At 43.1% G+C, this 15,766-nt stretch overlaps 1 protein-coding gene across 2 annotated transcripts in view; it reads right to left on the reverse strand.

The window, feature by feature from the left end:
• Positions 1–15,766, reverse strand: part of ABHD2 (abhydrolase domain containing 2, acylglycerol lipase) — a 108,145-nt gene that overhangs the window by 28,857 nt on the left and 63,522 nt on the right. The gene's annotated exons all lie outside the window — the stretch shown is intronic.

A 15,766-nucleotide genomic window follows, 5' to 3' on the forward strand; every position in this document is an offset into this window, starting at 1 on the left:
GTCCACAGATACAGCATGGAGTCTGGCAATGGGTACTTTTAACAAATACTCCAAATGATTTTTATCCTGAGGGAACTCTGGAAAATACCTTGGGCAAGTTACCAAACCATTCTGGGTCTGTTTCTGCATCTGTAAAATGGAGGTAATAATGGTGAATACCTTACAGAGTTGGTTTGCAGGACTGAGTAAAGTGATGTAGGTAAAAGGCTTAGACCAGGGCATAGTAAGTATTCAATGTTAACTATTATTATAACTGTTACTTCTCTTCTCTTTTAAAAATATTATTTAAGTACACCCATGTTCATAGCAGTTTTTATTCACAACAGCCAAAAGGTGGAAGCAACCCAAGTGTCCATCAACAGATGAATGGATAAACCAAATGTGGTACATGTATACAATGGAATATTATTCAGTCTTAAAAAGGAAGGAAATTATGACACATGTTGCAAAATGGATGAATCTTGAGGACATTATGCCAAGTGAAAAAAGCCAGACACAAAAAGACAAATACTGTCGGATTCCACTTACATGAAGTACCAGGAGTAGTCAAATTCACAGAGACAGAAAGTAGAATGGTGGTTGCTAGGGGCTGGAGGGAGGGGGAATGGGGAGTTGTTGTTTAACGGGTACGGAGTTTTAATTTTGCAAGATGAGAAGTGTTCTGGAGATTGATTGCACAACAATGTGAATGTACTTAACACTACTGAACTGTACATTTAAAAATGATGAAAATGGTAAATTTTTGTGTATTTTACCACAATTAAAAAAAATCATTTAAACAAGGGATTGTAGCTTAACACTTGAAAAGGCCAATTTAGATTTCTAGATTTTTCTCCAAAGCAGTGTTCTGTGATCTGACTGCACATTATAATTACCTGAGGATCTTGTAAAACAACAACAAATACTAATGCCTGGGCCCTCCCCAAACTAATTAAATCAGACTATCTGAGGGTAGGACCCGGGCATGGGTGTTCTTTTATGAGATCTACAGGGGACTCCAAAGTGCAACCAGGGCAGAGAACCACTGTTCCAGGGAACAAGGATCCGTTTGGCTCAGACTAATAGGAGAAAGCATTCTTTAAGGCATACTCCCACTTGGTCTCTGGACCAGCCTCTTCAGACTTCCCTTTCCACTTGCAGTAAGCAACCTGCCCACACAGAGGCACTGCCCTGCCTTTTGGAAGCTTCTGAAGCAGGGCTGTTGCCCTGGTAGCTGCTTTCCAAATATTTCCTCAAAGCCAGGTTTCTGTAGTGGGTGAACCCCTGCTCAACCCAACAGGGCAGCTCTACCGGGTCCATCAAACTCCTAACAAAAACAATCTTTAAAGCCCTAAATACACACAACTGCTTTCCGGTAATCGTTCTTGTAGAGTGGATCAGAAAAGCTGCATTGAGGTTAAATATTACTGCAAGAAAAATGCGCTAGCCCAGCGGTTCTCAAAGTGTGGTCCCTGGCCCAGCGGCATTAGCATTGCCTGGGAATTGTTCAAAATGCAAGTTCTTATGCCTCACGCCACCTACTGAATCAGAAACTCGAGGGGTGGGGTCTAAACAGAGGGCTCATTAAGACACAGATTGCTAGGTCCCACCTCCAGAATCTTTGATTCAGGAGGTCTGGGTGGGATGAGAATTTTCATTTCTAGCAAGTTCCCAGGCAATGTTGGTCCAGGGAACACACTTTGAGAACCCCTGTCTGAATTGATCGGAAAGGTGGGTAAAATCTTCAATTTTCTGTTTCTTTTGGCCTCTCCCGTTGCGGAGCACAGGCTCCGGGCACACAGGCTCAGCGGCCATGGCTCACGGGTCCAGCTGCTCCGCAGCATGTGGGATCTTCCCGGACCGGGGCACGGACCCGTGTCCCCTGCGTCGGCAGGCGGACTCTCAACCACTGCGCCACCAGGGAAGCCCTCTTTTGTCTTTTAAAAGGGCGGTTCAGAGAGATGCTTCATGTCACTCACAGTTAAATAAATGCAAATTAAAACGACAATTCACAATCCTTTTCCACTGCCCATATTAGAAAAGATCAACTTTGCCGATACCCAGCACTGGGGAGGGTGTGGGTACCAGGACTGCTGGTCCATCCACTGATGTGGGAGTGGGCACTGGAATAGCCGTCAAAAGGCAATGTGGTAACATTTATTAATGCTTTCAAAAGGACAAACCTCTGGTCCTGCAATTCCACTTTGGGGGACTTTATACTGCAGATGTGTGCGAAGATATATGTGCAAGAATGTTTCCTGCAGCGCTGTTTGCAGCAGCAAAGGATTGGAAATAACCTAAATTTCCACCAGTAAGAGGACTAGTTAAATTGCTGTGAAAAAGAATGACGTAGAGTCCGGTCTGCTGATGTGGAATGACCCTGAGCCAGCTTACTGAGGGGCCAAAACAAGAGCAAAGCAGTGGGATGGCACCATCTCCTGTGTGTACTTGTGTTTTTAAAGGGATTATATGTGTACACATATCTGATTGAATATTTGCTGAAAAACTATAGCAGTTACTATTTTTTTTTTTTTTGAAGAGGAAAACCAGGGGCTAGGATGGAAGGAAGACATAGTTTGACTTATTGCTATACAGATTTTTGCACCATTTGAATGTTTTTCCTGTGTATATACATTACTTTTTCAATAAAAATCCAGCCAGTTAAAAAATCTAGTGAAAATCAAGAATAATTTCTTAAAAAGATGTTTAAATATCCTTAGACCAGTTTCAACTATGTTAAATACACCCAACACATCCCTCATGCTGGGGCAGTGATGTGTGCAGCTTGTGATGGGGACATTATTTGCCTGTACAAGAAATGGTACTAAGGGACTTATTGTCAATTGTTTCTACCACCATTTCCTTGGGACTCTGCCTAATTTTTTCATCCCTTGGCTAATTATTTGTATCTTTAAGTTTTGTTCTACCATTGAATGAGCCTCTCTATTAGACTATAAACGCCATCAAGCAAAGATATTCCTGGTGTTGTTCACCACTGTATCTGTGGGGCCTGGCACTCAGCGGGCACTCAGTCAGTATCATCTAAACAAATAGGAAGGAGTCACTACGTTCCAGGCCCTGTGCTAGGCCCTGTGAGTGAGTGGGAGCAACGGGCTTTGGACCTATGTCTAACCCCATAGCCCAAGTCCTTTGTCTTGTATCCCAAATCTACATAAGTAATTGCACGGCCAGGATTTATTTTTCAATTGTGAAAAGTCTTACTTTTTCACCATCTGATGCCTTTTGGACCTACCTATCTTTATCCAGGTCTGAGACTAATTATTTGAGACCTAGAGGAGATGTTCAGATGTCACTGGGGCAGTTACAAAACTTGGATTTTGTAACTTGGATTTGCTACACTACTGAGGAGCAATTACAGCTAATCGTGTAGGCACTTTGGGAGCCTCAGTTTAATTAGATTCAAGCACTTCTGATCTGGATAAAAGGCCAGGTCTACATAATCCTAGACAAGCTGTTGGGTGTTTTGTGAAGAGCTGCCATCTCTCCCAGGCAAGGGAAAGGCAAGGACATGGTGTCTGCCCAGCTCCAGGATCAGCCCGCTGGTAGATGCAGGGTCCTCCCGGGATCTCCACCGGATGTCAGTTACCAAACACCCTCAGTGTCTGGGAACCCCTCCCTGGGTTCTTTTATTAAGAGCTGCAGCTACCTATTTTTTTAATACTAGGAGGATTGTAATGAGGTTCTATGTATTTAATCCTTAAAGGATTAGCACCAGTAACAAGATTTAGGTATATAATCTTTTTTTTTTTAAATGTTTCTACAGCCCACTTTAAAAAAATTTTTAATCATATTTAAGTGTACAGTTCAGTGGCACTAAGTACATTCACATTGTTGTGCAACTCTCACCATCATCCATCTCCCGAATTTTGCACCTTCCTAAACTGAAACTCTGTCCCCATTAAAGAGTAACTCCCCATTCCCCCTCACCAACCCCGCCACCGACCCCGGCCCCTGGCATCTACCAATGTACTTTCAGACTCTATGAATTTGACTGTTCTAGGTCCCTCGTATAAGTGGAATCAAACAGTATTTGTCTACAGACAAATGTATACTGGAATGCATTTTTAAGGTTAACTTAATATATGTCCTGCAAACAGATTGTACCTTTTTCTCCCCCCTGTGCTATACAGTAGGCCCTTATATAATCTTGCTGCAGCTTTTTTTTTTTTTTTCCTGTGGTACGCGGGCCTCTCACTGTTGTGGCCTCTCCCGTTGCGGAGCACAGGCTCCGGACACACAGGCTCAGCGGCCATGGCTCACGGGCCCAGCCGCTCCGCGGAATGTGGGATCTTCCCGGACCGGGGCACGAACCCGTGTCCCCTGCATTGGCAGGCGGACTCTCAACCACTGCGCCACCACGGAAGCCCTTGCTGCAGCTTTTTAAGATGACGAAATAGGAGGCACTAACCCGGCCTTAGACAGATGAGTACCACAGGCCTATGTTGGAAAAGCAAACTGCCGAGGACAGGAGAGACCTTTTTCTTGTACCATCTATTTCAAAAGCCATTTCCCCCAAAATGGCACTATCATGACTCAGTCAGCTCAAATACAAGGACCCAGAGACGTGGTCTTCCTTGTGGATGGAGACTTTGAGTCATCTCTGTATCCTCCACACCAGGCACATGGTGGGCGTGCCATTGATGGAGCTCGGTAAGAAGGAAGTTTGAATCATGCGGCATGAAAGCACACAGTATCAGCCAGCGTGACTGAGCAGGGGACGGGAAAGAAGAACCTAAATGTCCTTCCCACTAAATTTAATGCAAGAGAGTGGTCAGCTAACAACATGGCTCGCTGGCAGACTGTTGGGGGCCTAGCAGCCCCTAGCATTTTCATAGTGAAGGTGTGTGAGTCATTTCCTAGAGCTGTGGGCAAGCTGCTGCAAAGCTGACTCACTCGGGAAGAAAACAGCTGTGGAAATAAAGTGAGAGTCCTCTTTGCCCACCATATGAATTTGCCTTGTCTTTAACTCTGAAACAAAGATTTTCGCAAATGAGTGCTGTTGGCTTTGTTTCCCGGGGTACAGGATGCTGAAAACTGCCCTCTTCTGTCTGAAGGTTAAATATTCAGATCTCATCCAGAAAGCACAGACCTGTCGAGGCTCCTCCACAGTTCTGCTCACAGTATTACTCCCCAACATGTCCCTAAACTCTGGGCCCCTCCCTGGGCACCCTCTCAAAGCTCAATGACTCTCAGCAGATGGTCTTGTCAGATGTTTTACTAAGATGCTTGAACTTCTGCAAATTCACTACCTTCGTTTCCCCATTCTCCCTCTCTCTTCACCCACCTCCCCCCCTCCTCCCTTCCCACAGTGTCCTTCTGCCATTATAACACTCAACTGTTGCAGAGGCAACACAGTTCCTGGCTGTCATCTGGAATCATGAATACGATTCAAAATGTAGTCTGCATCACAGATGTAGAGAACAAAGTATGGACACTAAGGGGGGAAAGTGGCGGTTGGGGGCAGTGGTGGTGGGATGAATTGGGAGATTGGGATTGACATATCTACACTAATATGTATAAAATACATAGCTAATAAGAACCTGCTGTATAAAAAATAAATAAAATAAAATTCAAAATAAAACTAAAATGGAGTCTGCATCAATTAAAATGGTAGACATGAAAAGCTTACAGAAACATTTATGTTCATGATCTAATCAAATATCTTCAGCTAGATTGAGCAGTTACTTCTACTTCTAACAAAGTAGAAGTTTCTTAAAAATCACTGTCTGCAACTCTTTGTGGCAAAATGCCTTGGATCATGTGGGTGACCTCTACAGCATGCTGTATAGCAGAGTGACCATACACCTTCGTTTGCCTGAGAGAGTCCTGGAGTTTGTCTGTTATTCTGATGCAGTTATTAGTAAGGTCCTTTTTCACTCTCATAAGTGACCCAGTTAGGTTGCTAAATTATATGGTGATCCCAGGTACAGGGCTTCCCTCCCTTCTAAGATGGAAATGCTATCCCCTAAGCAAGGCAAAATTTTCTGATCTTACATTGAGGTTCCAAAAGACAGTTAAAAAAAAAAAATCCTGTATTAAACCCAATTGGATATTAATGAGCTCCTCCTCCAAGCAACAGAAGATGATGCTGTGATTTCATGTACCTCTTCTCAGCTTGAAGTCTAATGTAAGAAAGCCAGATGTTTAGAAATAAGGGAAGAGCCCACTTCACTGTTTAAACTCACAGGAAAAGGCAATTTACATCGTTTGAGACCATTTTCAATGTCAAAATGTCCTAGGTTGGCGTTCGGTCCTAAGTTCTTAGGAGGTTCATGATTCTAAGGGACTCAGTCACCTTATTGACTGAGTCACCAATGCAAGGTTATTATTTTTATTCCTTTCATCTGATATAGAAAAGACTTTTTAAAAATAACTTTTTAAATTTTTCCTCTAATCAAGATCAAACTCATAGACCCTTTGTCACTTGGCTCTTAACTTGGCTCTTAACTTTCTGGTCATAAGACATCAAGGTCAGTCTTAGAAATGGAGGTCAGAATAACCACAACTGGATCATTCTGGTTTTTAGTTCGTTTCCTTGGCTGGTGGACTTGATCCAACTCTACTTTGCTCTGAATATGAATACTGGACTGCTGGGATAAGGCATTTAGCCAAAGATAAAGATGGAGCAGAATATTTCCTGAATTTACTGGTCCCCTGCAGCATCACTGACATTACTCATATTCCTAACACTGCCTAGGTAAAAAATTAGTTAAGTCAATTGTTCACTACCACAGTGTTCCAATTAAAGATTAGGCCCTGTATGATAAATACACTTCAAAAAAATCTTCAAGACTTCTATGCTTTCCTTCATTTTCAAGTGTTATTCATTGATCTCATCCAGAAGATAGGGTTATGGACCGCCGGTCTGTTCCAGCAAAGTATCGTACTTAAATAAGAAATTTAAAAGACTGATAAATTCTACCCTTGTGGGTTCTACTAGTCATCCTAACAGTTTCACATTTTGTCTTTGGTCAGATCAGATAATGTCATGTAACTCATCAAAAGGGAAATCTTTAATATCTGCTGGTTAAAAAAAAAAAATCTATGAACTATTCTGAGGCAAGTGGTAAGGAAATTTTTTAAAGAATGAAAATAATTTTTAGAAAGTTAAAATATAGCTAATAAACATGTACTACAATAAAAACAACTTTCCAGTACTGATTTTGAATACAGAAGCCAGTAACATTGAGCTGGAGGTGTGTGACCACCCCCCCCTACCCTCAGCCTGGGCCCACCAGATTTGGCAAGGAGCCAGTACTGAAGGTTATGAAGCTGGAAAGCAAGCACTGCACCCTTCAAAATAACCACTGGGGCCTTGCCATACCTGTAAAAAGAGTCATAACTCAGACCAAGCTCAAAACAGAAATTTATGCTCAACGAGCACTGCTTCTCAAATTGGCCCTTATGACAGTTCACAGGCAGTCAACTGTTTGAAGCCGACATAGAGGCTAGGCCATTTAATTGTTCAAGTAAACTTTCACCTTTTCTCCTCTAAGTGGGCTCACAGAAAACACAAAGTAAGAGTGAAAGACTAATAAAGACAATAATCATTGGCATTTACTGGTATTTGCTGGGCCTCATGCTGTGTACTTTTATATTAATGCTAACTTCCCCAACTGCGGAATTCAAATTCCCATCTGTTCGACTCTAAAACACTGCCTTTTCCTTATGCAGGCATTCCCTGAGCAACTCTAAGTGATACGCTATATGCAGGAGATTAACAAGAACATAATATAAAAATTGAATATTAAAATATGGCCCCTGTCCTTAAAAAGGCTGCTGTTGGTAAATATTCTTTTTGGACAAGCCCAGCCAGTAAGTGCAGACTGATTGGGACTACTTCCCCCCCTTCCCTCGATGGTGAGCTGTTCTTCACTAGAATGGGAGCTTCCGGAAAGCAGGGACTTGAATTCCCACCTGTATTCTCATCACAGGGTCTGGCCTCATGAATATCTGTAGGATGTGAGATAAACAAAAACCAGAGCCCAAACCCAACAGGCCTGTTTCTGTGGCTCTGAGAAGCTCCTGGCTGCTCTTTTGCCTTAAACCTAAAATGTATCCGACTGGGAACTATTTCGTTACTCCTTAGAAGTATCAGCAGGATGCAGTCCCTTACATGGAAAGGCTATGTAGTTGTTCAAAAGCATGGACTCCAGGACTAGACTGCCTGGGATGGAAACCTGGATCACCCACTCATCAGCTTTGTGATCTGGAGCAAGTTACTCAACCTTTTTTTAAAAAAAATTTTTATTGTAGTATAGTTGATTTACAATGTTGTGTTAGTTTCAGGTGTACACAGCAAAGTGAATCAGCTATACGTACACACATATCCACTCTTTTTTAGATTCTCTTTCCATCTAGGTCATTACAGAGTATTGAGTAGAGTTCCCTGTGCTATACAGTATGTGCAAGTTACTCAACCTTGCCGGGCCTCAGTTTCTTCATCTGTAAAAGGGGGATGACTGATTTAATACATCCTATAAAGTACTTAGAACAGTGCCTGGCACACAACAAGTGCAATGTAAGCGACAGCTACTAATAAAAACAGTAATGACCACTACCACCATAGTGGGGACAAATCTTTTTAATGCTCAACTATCTCCCTGCTCCCCTTTATTCTAATAAGCAATATCATAAATAGGAAATGAACACTACGGCAGAGGTGGTACTGAGTTGAAGTTAAGAATCACGCAGTTTGAATGCTGGTCCTACCACTTACTGGTTGTGTGACCCCAGGCAAGGTACTTAACCTCCCTGAGCCTGGGAAGTGAGGAAACTAACGCCTACCTCTGAGGCATCAGGAGGATCAAGGGAAGTAATACCCGTGCATGCTCAGCACATGCCTGGCACTGTTAGTGTGAGATAAATGGTAACTGCTGTCATGCAGGATTTTCCTTAATGAATTTATCTTTCAAAGGCAGAACTAAGGATTCATGTGATTCTAAGTCACAAGAATGTAAGGTTATCCATTTCGGAAATTCTTCTGTTCAAGAGATCTATTTTCAACAATTTCTAATCACATCAGCAAAGATGCCCAATAACAAGGGATTAGTGCTTACGTGGTTTAGAACAGAGTTAGTTTGATAAGCAGGAAAAGGTCTTTTGCAATTTTCTCAGAAAGAGAGGTGTGTGTGTGTGGGGGGGAAACAGGAAATGAAGAATGAGGGCTTCATGCTCATGCCCTCTTTAGTTTGCTCTGGTCAAGGTCACAGTTTCCAAAGGCCCCAAGAGTATCACAGTGACTGGAAGGCCTGCCATCTGCTCCAGAGCGACACGGTTTACATAAGGACAGGTCATACAACCATAAGGCACACCTGTTTGAGGCATGCTAGTCTGCACAACATCACCTTCCATCCACAAACTGTCATTTCGCACCCTTCCTCTCAGTCCTCATTCAGGCAACACCGACCTAGTGAGCACTTTCTATGGGCCAAGCAGGGTTCGAGGCCCTGTGGGGCTAGAACAGGAGCACAAAGACCCCGGGCACTTGTGGAGGGGAATTGGGGATGGAGAGACAGGAAATAAACATGTAAACAAATACAACATTTCATCAAACCATACGTGCCTTGAAGAATGTGAAGAGGGGGATTAGACAGAGAATGACTGGGGGCGAGGGGAGTCTTGGAAGGGTTCTCTAAGAAGGTGCCATCTTGGTTGAGTCCTGCATGACAAGGTGAAACCTGGTGAGACAAGAGAAGGGCCCTCCACACAGAACTTGGGCAGACCTGAGGTCAGCAGGCCCCTCAGGCCATGCCTGGTGCCCACGTATGTTCTGGATGGGTTGTGCCATGTCCCAGGGATCTGGACCCCCTTCATGTCACATCCAGTTACCCCACATGGAAGAGGCTGACTTGACTGGGTCTATTAAAAGTGAAGGGAAGGAGGGACTTCCCTGGTGGCACAGTGGTTAAGAATCCGCCTGCCAATGCAGGGGACACAGGTTCGAGCCCTGGTCCGGGAAGATCCCACATGCTGTGGAGCAACTAAGCCCGTGCGCCACAATTACTGAGCCTGCGCTCTAGAGCCCGTGAGCCATAACGACTGGAGCCCATGTGCTCTAGGGCCCGCGTGCTGCAGCTACTGAAACCCGTGCACCTAGAGCCTGTACTCCACAACAAGAGAAGCCACCACGATGAGAAGCCCGTGCACCGCAACAAAGAGTAGCCCCCACTTGCCGCAACTAGAGAAAGCCCGCACGCAGCAACGAAGACCCAACACAGCCAAAAAAAAGAAAATAAAAAAGTGAAGGGAAGGAGATTTAAAAGAGGCTTAAGAAACCTTTGAGACAACTGTAATATGGGACCTGATTTAGATCCTGAATTGAGCAAACTGTAATTAAAAAGGAAAATAACAAAGAAAGAAGTTACTGGGGAAACTGAACTGCTATGAAGGAATACTGTTAAAGTTTTAGGTGTGATGATGGTACTGTGCTATGTTTATGTTATGGACTGAATTGTGTCCTCCCCAAATTCATATGTAGAAGTCCTAAGCCCCAGTACCTCAGAATGTGACTGTATTTGGAGACAGGGCTTCTAGAGAGGTAATTAAGTTAAAATGGGGTCATTAGGGTGGGCCCTAACCCAATATAATTGGTGTCCTTATAAGAAAAGGAGATTAGGGCTTTCCTGGTGCTGCAGTGGTTAAGAATCCACCTGCCAATGCAGGGGACACGGGTTCGAGCCCTGGTCTGGGAAGATCCCAGATGCCGCAGAGCAACTAAGCCTGTGCGCCACAACTACTGAGCCTGTGCTTTACAGTCTGCGAGCCACAGCTATTGGAGCCCACACGCCTAGAGGCTATGCTCCGCAACAAGAGAAGCCACTGCAATGAGAAGCCCGCGCACCGCAATTAAGAGTATACCTCGCTCCCTGCAACTAGAGAAAAGGCCGCGTGCAGCAACAAAGACCCAACGCAGCCAAAAATAAATAAATAAATAAATTTCAAAAACAAAACAAAACAAATGGTATGGATATTTGACCAAAAAAAAGAAAGAAAAGGAGATTAGGACACAGACAGAGACACAGACATGGACACACAGAGAGACAGCCATCTATAAACCAAGGAAAGAAGCCTTTGCAAACCTGCCAACAGTTTGAACTTAGACTTCTAGACTCCAGAACTGTGAGAAAATACATTTCTTTAATTTAAGCCACCCAGGCTATGGTATTTTGCTTTGGTAGCCCTAGCAAACTAAAACAGTTTACAGAGAGTCCATGTACCTTAGCACCACATTGAAACAGTCACAGATGAGATGATAGGCTGTCTGGGACTTGCTCCAAAACAATCTTGGAAGGGGGATGCAGGAAAGGTGTGGTTTATGGATGAAATAAGATTGGCCAGAAGCTGAGTACTTGTTGAGGTTGAGTGATGGGTACAGAGGGGTTTATTCTGAGTTCATTTTACTATTCTCTCTACTTTTCTATATTTTGAACATTTCTGTAATAAAAAGGTAAAAGAAAAAAACTGAAGAGGAAACAAAGAATGTGTAAGACCTACATCTGTGGCTCTCAGCCTGGGGCGGGGGGGAACCTTACACTCCTGGGGGCTGGCCCCTGGCCTTGGTATCTTTCAGAAGTTCCCCAGGGGAATTCTAATGTTGATAACCACTGAACTAGAAGTTCTTTATGGGAGAAATAAAGGAAGACTTGAAGGGAAGTTCCACATTCCTGGATAAGAAAACACTGTAACAACGAACTTTTCCAAGTTAATTTATACAATAAAATTTCTATTCAAAAATTGTGATACAGTGTGCTAGAGTTCACCAAAATCTACTTCCCTCTCTGGGAACAACACACCTCCCCCACCCGACTGAAGTTAGATTTGACCACGTAATGTGCTTTGGCCAATAAATTGTGACCTCTACGGGTAATGCTCCAGATGGGGGCTGCTCCATGAGCCTGGGTGCTTGAGTGAGGATGGTGATGGGACATAGGACACCCCCGGCCAAGCCAGGATGGATTTGTCATGTGAGGAAGACATATATCTTTGTTTTTAAACCAGTGAGATTTGGGGGTTTTTTCCACAGCATAATCGAGTCCATCTTGACTGGTACAGAAACTCAACACAGAACTTGACAAAGTAATTCTAGAGTTCAACTGAAAAAATAAACACGCAGAGAGACAAACGCACACGCTGAAGAAGCAATGGGTCAGGGTGAATCCTATCAGATATTAGGCCATATCACAAAGCAACAGTAATTAAAAATGAATGATATTAGATGTAGAAATAAAAGTCGACAAATATATTTATACTGAAGTATCGAAAGTCCATAAATAGGCAACTAGTCAATACAGGACTAAGTGTGATGAAGATTTTTCAGTTCTAGCTTGTTAACAGTTGAGCTGCCTCACTTTACCAGTGAAAAGTAACAAACATAGGCTTTGCTCTAATGTATCAGGCCAGCTTTGCTGAAGGATTGCTCCTTATTCACCAGTCCAGGGAACCGTTTATTAAAAACCCATTCTTTTATTTTTTAAAATTGCAGTATAGTTGATATATAATATTATATAAATTACAAATGTACGATATAGTGATTTACAATTTTTAAAGGTTATACTCCACTTATATTTATAAAATATTTGAAAATACTCCATGTTGTACAATATATCCTTGTAGCTTTTTTTTTTTTTTTTTTCGGTCGTGTTGAACGGCCTGTGGGATCTTAGTTCCAGAACCAGGGATTGAACCCTCGTCCTTGGACTCCTGGACCACCAGGGAATTCCCCTTTATAGCTTATTTTATACCTAAGGTACAAAATAAGAGGTTTCTACCTCTTAATCCCCTATATTGCCCCTCCCCCATTCCCTCTCCCCACTGGTAACCAGTAGTTTGTTCTCTATGTCTGTGTATCTGCTTCTTTTTTGTTATATTCACTAGTTTGTTGTATTTTTTAGATTCCACATATAAGTGATATCATACACTACTTGTCTTTCTCTGTCTCTATTTCTTTCTATTTTCTTGTCTTTCTCTGTCTCTATTTCACTTAGCATAATGCCCTCCAAGTCCACCTGTGTTGTTGCAAACAGCAAAATTTCATTCTTTAAAAACCCATTCTTTTAAACTAAAGTCATATTAATAGCACTTAAGGAAGTACTAACACCTTCTCTAAGCTACCAAAGACCTTTTTTTTTTTTTTTTTTGCGGTACGCGGGCCTCTCACTGTTCTGGCCTCTCCCGTTGCGGAGCACAGGCTCCAGACACGCAGGCTCAGCGGCCATGGCTCACGGGCCTAGCCGCTCTGCGGCATGTGGGATCTTCCCGGACCGGGGCACGAACCCGTGTCCCCTGCATCGAGGCGGACTCTCAACCACTGCACCACCAGGGACGCCCCCAGAGATTTTTTTGTTTGGATTTCAAGTGCCTTAAGTTCTGGATTTTTGACCTCAGGTCACATTTGTTTGACCTTACTAACCGATGGTTAAACAATGCACCTCAACAGTTAAAAGATGTACTGATAAACAAAAGAACTAAATAGCACAGCTAGAAAAATCAACCATATCTTTAGGTACCTGTCTTTCTGGAAAACTACTAAAATAAACTATAGGAATTTATTTCTAAAATTCTGATGAAACAAACGGTGACAACAACAAAAAGGGTAAGTTAAATTACTATGAAAGATGTGGGTGCTGAGCTCACCCTAGATGGACTCACTTCACCCCACGGATCTTCCTTCTCAAATTCTGCTTGCCAGCCCAGATGTGCCACTCTCTTAAAAGGCAGCTGTAGGGCTGTTTACCCCACAGCCCCCATCTCTCTATTTTTGAGCTCCAACCCCTCCTCACCTTGAGGACCCAGTTCAAATGCTTTTTCTGGGAGGACCCTTCCTTCCACGCGTGACCCTTGCCTATGGAGACAGGCTGGATTCTCCACCCTGCTGCTGTGCACCCACCAGACACTCTCAACTGGTGCACTCATCATACTGTATTGTAATTATTATTGATATTCCCATCTTCCCCTGCAGAACACGTCTTATTTATCTGGGCCACACAGAGCACTGCTAATCTTTCACTAGCATTATAGGATCTTCAAGTATTTGAATAAGTCGAACATTTCATAAGTGGATACTATATGTTAGGTACTCAATTGCCTGCTAAGTCCTTAGTGACCCATATTTAATTGTAAAACTGTAACCCCCACTTTGCAGTTGAAGAACCTGGAACCGAGGTTAAGCAAATTCAAGGTAACACAGCTGGCCAGTGGCAGGGCTGGGTAGCCTCTCTGTGACCACGTCCCACACTGAGCCGACTCGTCTCTGCTCCTTTAGCCACCAGACTCCTCGACTTGTGTGCGAGTGCCCCCCAGTCTAGACTCCTGTCTCTATAGCTCAGCACTCTGAGGGGCGGGGGCCTGGACTGCACAGGCCTAGCTCCTCTCCTAGGATTCTGGAGGCCAGGGCGGCAAGATTCAGGCTCTTATCTTGGCTCTTCCACTTACGGGTTCTCTCCCTGCCCGAATTACTTAAACTCTCTGTGCTTCAGTCTCTCCATCACAATTTCACTCACTGCCTCAAGGGCTGCTGTGGAGATGGAAGAGATCACGTCCATGGGAAACGGTGGTGCTGTGCTGGGCACATGTTAAGTGTTCTCGTTGGCATTTCTTGTCTTGTTGGCACTTCGTGCTGTTAGGTAGCACTCCCGTCCCAGACCCTGCGGCCAAGCCACACTTCCCCATCCTCTACTTGTGCACCCGAATTTGTATATCTAAGTACAGGACCTTATAATTGTTCTCCATTGTTTTCATTTTTGTTAGATACTGCCTGTTTCTGCCTTTTGATCCAAACCTGTCTCTCACTTACTACTCCCCATGTGCCTGTGTTACGTGTAAATCTGGAGCTTCACCTGTATCTTCAAGCTACTGACCAAACTGTTGAACAGAAGGGAGGCTGTAAAATGGGTGTCTTTAGGTGGGAGTGCACATGGAGGAGCAGTCGGATGGGAGCCCCCAGCCTGGCACAGAGCAGGTGCCCCCGCTCACGCTTCCTTACCCACCCTCACATGCCACCAAGGGTGGAAAAAACTGGAGCAATATTACTGGAGGACAATCTGACAATATGTACAAGACGTGCATAAAAAATGCTGACTCTGAAATTCTACTCCTGGAAATTTACTCCCAAGAAGACACTAAAGAGAAGAAAAAAGTTCTATGAAAAAATATTTATAGCATCATTATTTAAAATGCTGAAAAACTTTAAATAACCTAAATGGCTACAAAGAGGAATGGTTAAATAAACTATAACAGGGTAATCACAGCAATGTGGCTCTTTAAAAAGATTAAATATAATGACTATGCATCTTTATGTTAGTGAATATAAAGTTATTTAAATTAAGTTACCATAGATATACACACTATGACTGCATCTAAATAAAAACTATGTGCACACAGATAAAAGAATGGGAGGATGAAGAAAGAGAAAATTAGTTATGGTGAGATTATAAATGTAATTTTCATTTGTTTCCCATGAAAACACCTTATAATTGATGTGGTTATAAACACCACAAATGTTGGTACATATACAGACACATATTTTAATGTTTATTATTTATGTGTGTTCAGTTAATCTGAAGGGAGAGTTAAATAAGATTTAAGAACGAGCGGTCCAGAACACAGAGCCTTACCTAACAAAGGACTTCGATGAAACTCAAGAAGCATGTGTCTAAATATGAGATCCAATTCCCGCCCTCAAGCAGCCTGAAACCCACTGAGTTGTTAATGTGCTAGACTCCCTTCCCACTAACATCCACATGCCTCATCACAGCGCTGGCCTGCC

The sequence above is a fragment of the Aethalodelphis obliquidens genome, unplaced genomic scaffold, assembly GCF_003676395.1.
Source record: "Aethalodelphis obliquidens isolate GAN/ISIS:26980383/991018 unplaced genomic scaffold, ASM367639v1 scaffold65, whole genome shotgun sequence".
NCBI classification, from domain to species: domain Eukaryota; kingdom Metazoa; phylum Chordata; class Mammalia; order Artiodactyla; family Delphinidae; genus Aethalodelphis; species Aethalodelphis obliquidens.